Source organism: Panthera tigris, chromosome B2, assembly GCF_018350195.1.
Source record: "Panthera tigris isolate Pti1 chromosome B2, P.tigris_Pti1_mat1.1, whole genome shotgun sequence".
Classification (NCBI taxonomy): domain Eukaryota; kingdom Metazoa; phylum Chordata; class Mammalia; order Carnivora; family Felidae; genus Panthera; species Panthera tigris.
This window is the reverse complement of record NC_056664.1, coordinates 11046330-11052329: the sequence shown is the minus strand read 5'-3', so window position 1 is coordinate 11052329 and position 6000 is coordinate 11046330.

Sequence of the window (6000 nt, the reverse complement as noted above, 5' to 3'; positions counted from 1 at the left end):
TTTGAGAGAGAGAGAGAGTGAGCACAAGTGGGGGAGGGGCAGAGAGAGGGAGAGAGAGAGTCCCAAGCAGGCTCCATGCTGTCAGTGCAGAGCCCCCTGTGGGCCTCAAACTCACAAACCATGAGATCATGACCTGAGCTGAGATCAACAGTTGGATGCTTAACTGACTATGCCACCCAGGTGCCCCTGGACACTTCATTTTTATTGAAATTAGCTTGTTTGGTTGCTGTAATATTATGCATAGGTAAATTAATATTCATTATTTTTCATATATAAAGATAAGCGTATGTATAAATATAAGCTTTTCCCTTTTTATTCCAAACTACATTAAAATAATGAAAGGGCATTGGCCCATTACTTTTCTCCCTTATCTTTCTTTTCCTTTTTATTCTTTATTTTTGGGGGGCATGATTACACACATTGAGCGAAGTACAATAAGAGTGTTCCTGTCTATGCTTCTTTTCTGGCCATCACTTTTATTTGCTTCCTTTTGCAATTATTACTGAAAATAGTTTTGTCGTATAGAGAAAGGTGGTGTTGGGTGATTTACTCCTGGTCAAATCTGCTAGGTATGTCATTGCTTCTGGGATAATTTTCCACCTAAACTTTACCATCTCTGATAGGAATTTTCTTTGTACTTAGTTAAATAAGCATGTCCTGCTTCTGTATAACAGTACTTTCTTGAAAAGCCCGTGTGAAATCATAATCTTTGGGAAACTGAGATATTAAACATCTGTTCTTTCGAATGTACATGTTACCCATTTTTTTTCCCAGCATGCTTCTATACCCCATTTACATGTTTTCTTCTTTTACTCTTACAAACAAAGCGGGAAGCAGCTCTGAAGGAATATTCTGTGTTCTGAGCGAAAACATTAGATGCTTTTCTCACCCACCCTACTTCTTGCTCAGACTAAGAGAGACAGCTCCTCCTCTCAGCCCTGAAACAACTTTGCGTCAGCCTCATGGGTCCTCTCTGGGCTTAAAGACTCTGCTTCCCTTAACCCTGAAGTCACAGGCCATCCATCATCTTACCCAGCTTGAACCAAAACAGCAAAACGTTCCCTCCCAAAGACAGTCCATGAACTATTCCGGCCAAAGAGGAAGACGTTTCCGGTTTCCCTGACGGAGTCCGGGGACGTGGTAGATGGAATCATATCTGGCCACAGGCACATAATATGCACTTGAATATATTGCTGAAATGGATGAGCTCCTCAGACTTAATGTTAAAACTCAACCAGGAACTTCTGAATGTTCCTTAACTAATCCTTAAGGATCAGCAGCAACTTCTGCGGGTCTCTTCACATCCATACCCTTGGATATATTCACTTGTGAGTTGCCCCAAATGTATTTACAGAAGAGTTCTTTTCATAGAATGGCTTGGACCAAACCTGTCCGTAATTCATTCTGTTAATTCAAATACGAAAAAGACACCTATGATGGGGTGGCTTGCCATCTGGAAATCGTGGTCGTGCTGTTGGAGGCCAGCCAGCTCCCCAAAACTTTAAATTTCCCCGCTTTCTTTGGCACAGGCGAAACCTCCCTGTCCTGTGGCATCTTCTTACAGGTCCTCTTTCTGTTGGATGACAGCAGTTGTTGGTCCGATATGCTCATCTGAGTGCATTAGCCAGAGAGCGTATCATTGCCTCAGATAAAACCAAAGACATTTTCTGGAGATGTCTGATGAGCACAAAGTCGTAAGTTTCAGGCTAGTGGGAGAGAAAAGTCACATGATGTTTCTGGAGAGGAGAAGGAATTCTGGCTTCAGCATCAGAAAGAGCAGGGTATAGAAATCCTGGCTCCTTAATCTATTAGCTCGGTGATTTGGGGCACATGACTGACCTCTTCGAGACTGTCATCTCAAAAGTGGGGGGCATGATAATTGCAGTTGGCAGGGTTAGCATTTGGGTTAGTGGGATAACAAATGGTAGGATGCTTAGCACATACTAGGCTCTGTTCGTTGGCAGGTGTCATTGTGATAGTTGGGGCCAGTTTAGGCTTCTCTGAAGCCTCGTCCTGTGGGTGAGTTTCTTCCCGGAGAACTGGTACAGAGCACTGATTTTCCTCAGAGTTAGTAGGAAAACTCTTAATTGAAAATGGTATATGAACACTTGGGAATTATCACTCTGGATGTTAGTTTTATCGTTTGCTTCCTGTAGGTTGTTATATTATTCTTTTTTTCTTTTTAATTTTTTATGTTTTTTTTTTTTTAATTTTTGATAGAGCAAGAGAGACAGAGTGTGCTTGGGGGAGGGGCAGAGAGAGAGGGAGACACAGAATCCGAAGCAGGCTCCAGGCTCCGGGCTCCGGGCTGTCAGCACAGAGCCCAACGTGGGGCTTGAACCCATGAACCGTGAGATCATGACCTGAGCCGAAGTCATATGCTCAATTGACTGAGCCATCCAGGTGTCCCTGGAATTTTCCTTAAAAAAAAAAAATTTTTTTTTAATGTTTATTTTTGAGAGAGAGAGAGAGAGCGAGCGAGCGGAGGAGGTGCAGAGAGAGAGGAAGACACAGAATCTGAAGCAGGCTCCAGGCTCTGAGCTGTCAGCACAGAGCCCAATGCAGGGCTCGAACCCACAGACGGTGAGATCATGACCTGTGCTGAAGTCAGACGCCCAATCAGCTGAGCCACCCAGGTGCCCCATGGTTGTTTTACTACTGTTAAATCATCTTCCTTTGAATGTATTGGCATTTCTTCCAGTATATGTGATGCTGATCACTGAATGATTTGAAGGTTAAACAGATAATGCATTCAGTTTTGAAGCAGGAATATCTCTCCAAAAGAGGGTCAAAGTTTGCCATTTCAAGATGGGGGTGGTTTTATGTATGGTCACAATAAAGGTAAGAAAATATTGTTTCGGATGAGTCTCTTACATTTACATATACAGGGTCTAGTGGCAACCCCAAGGGAGATGTACAATCATAACTTAATATATGTTAAAGTAGAAGCCTCTGGATTTTCAACTTGTGAAGGAGAAAAAGTCTATTCCTTCCCCTCATAATGAAAAACCCTGACTGAAATAGTAAGGAGCTTTAGAAGCCTCTGATGAAAAACCCTAAGAAGGTAATCCAGTTTATTTATTTAACCCTTTAATCCAGTGTTTTAATTCTTTTGGGCTAAAGAGGAAAATGATTTTTTCCTCAAGAAAGTAATTTCCACATTAAATGAAATAGAGTCTGGTGTCCATTTGTAAGGAATGAACATGGGAGCCAACAAAACCATTTAACTTGCTTGTATCAGTTTCTTTTTTTTTAAGTTTATTTCTCTTTGGGACAGAGAGAGACAGAGCATGAACGGGGGAGGGGCAGAGAGAGAGGGAGACACAGATTCGGACGCAGGCTCCAGGCTCCGAGCCATCAGCCCAGAGCCCGACGTGGGGCTCGAACTCACGGACCATGAGATCGTGACCTGAGCTGAAGTCGGCCGCTTAACCGACTGAGCCACCCAGGGGCCCCTTGTATCAGTTTCTTTATAAAGTGAGGGAGTTGTGCAGGCACACAGATCTCAGTCTCACAGGCCCTGCTTTTATAAGGCAAAACATAAAGGATTTAATTATGGTTGAACATCTGTCAGTTCCTCCATACCCTTTAAAGGAAGGTTGACTGGCTTCTAGAAGATTGTATACTTATTATTATTTTAAAAATTTCCTTAAGTAATCTCTGAGACCAATGTGGGGCTAGAACTCACGACCCTGAGATCACAAGCCACATACTACATCAATTGAGCCAGCCAGGTGCCCGCCCCAAGATTGTATACTTTTAACATTCCAAGGGTAAAAAAGGCAGCAAGAAAACTTCGATTTTTTTAACGTTTATTTGTTTGAGAGAGAGAGAGTGCATGTGTGTGCTAGTGGGGGAGGGGCAGGGAGAGAGAATCCCAAGCAGACTCCTTGCTATTGGTGCAGAGCCCAATGCTGGGCTTGATCCCATGAACAGTGAGATCACGACCTGAGCTGAAATCAGTATTCCAGAGCTCAACCTACCCAGGTGCCCTGAGAATTTAGATTTTTCATTCATTTTTATTTTATCAACAAACAAGTGATGCTTCTTCACTGAAGTTCAGTAAATGCTTGTTTCCACTGGGTTTTTGTCTGAGTGGCTTCTGGAGGTTGTTATGACTTGCTCTGATAGAATGTGCTCTGTTAAAAAAAAAACGTGCTATCTTAAAAACTTTTTTTCCCCTTGCTGGAATTAAAAAAAATTTTTTTATGTTTGTTTACTTTTGAGAGAAAGAGAGAGAGACAGACAGCACAAGTGGGTAGGGATTAGAGACAAAGGGAGACACAGAATCCAAAGCAGGCTCCGGGCTCTGAGGTGTCAGTACAGAGCCCGGCACTGGGCTCAAAGTCATGAACCACGAGATCATGATCTGAGCCGAAGTCAGACGCTTAATTGACTGAGCTACCCAGGTGCCCCTCGTTTTTTTTTTTTTTTTTTTTTTTTAAGTAGGCTTCATGCCCAGTGCAGACCCCAACACGACCTTGAACCTTGAACTCACGACCCTGAGGTCAAGACCTGAGCTGAGATCAAGAGTCAGATATTTAACCCACTGAGCCACCCAGGCACCTCTCTCTCATCTGCAAATTCTTAATTTGTGCCTTTTGGCAGCCACACTGCACTATTTTCTTTAGATTTTGTTACTTTGCTTTGGAATCCTTAAAAATGCAAAGCCCAGGGACTTGACATTAGTTGTTTAAGTGACATTTTAAGTTTATATTTTCTATCAAATTTGACTTTTTGTTCTATTCTTTAAATTTCACTTAATTTTTACTGTTTTGGTGGTAAGGTGGAGAGGAATGTTTCTTTATGTTACATTTACTTAGCACATATAATATATTTTAACAGTTTACCAATTTACTGAGCACATACATTACATTTTAACCGCTTACCAATTTTCTGAGCACATATATTACATTTTAACAGTTTACCAAGGGCTTAGCTCATACCTAAACTTACCCTCACTGAAACCAATGTAAGCCTCACAACATGTTTATAAGTTAAGCACTGTTACAATTACCAACTTTTTATTGGTTAAGAAGCTTGGGTGTGGGATGGTTAAGGAACTTGCCGGACAGGTTGGCACGGAGACCCACAGTCTGAATTCAGCTTCTGTGGATTTCCCCTTCTACCAGCTCCCTTCAAATCAGCTGTGACACATCCCTTTTTCCAGTTTAAAAGAGCTTTGGAAGAGAAACCCCAAAGAATGAATTTGTAGACGTTGTGACACTTTGGACTTTCTTAAAATTCTATGTAGGTCAGTCCTCACTCTTTGTTGAAGCTAGCCCCGTAAAATAAATGTGATATGTACTTAAATTAAGAATTTCAAAATGTTAGGGGCGCCTGGGTGGCTCAGTTGGTTAAGCATCTGACTTTGGATTTGGGCTCAGGTCATGATCTCACAGTTTGTGGGATCAAGCCCCATATGGGCCTCTGCACTCACAGTGTGGAGCCTGCTTGGGATTCTGTCTCCCTCTCTCTCTGTGTATCTCCTGCTTGTGCATTCCCTTTCCCTCTCAAAGCAAATAAACTTAAAAAAAAAAAAAGGAATTTCAAAATGTTCAACACAGGAAGAGTCCACGGGCCGCAGTCAATTTTTTCATTTAACAATTAAATGAAGGTCTACCTATCTTACTCTTCTCAGAGCAGGGGAAATAGCAATGAACTGAGGAGACAAAAATCCCGGCTCTCAGGGAGCTGACCTTCTAAGGGTCTGGGTTGGGAGACAGACAATAGAATAAATATGTAAAAACAGAATGTGTCATCAGATGGGGATCTGTGCTATGGGGACAAGATAAAGGGATTGCAGTTTTTTAAAGAGTGTGATTGAGATGATACTTGAGCGTGGACCTGAAGGAGGCAGGTGAGGGAGGAGCCTCTGAATAAACAGGAGAGGAAGGGTCCTGGCAGGGAAAATGGCAAGTGCAAAGGCCCTGCGTGGGATGCCCTCCTGGCACAGTCAGTGAAACCTTTGTGAGTGGAAAACAAGAGGCCTGAAGAATC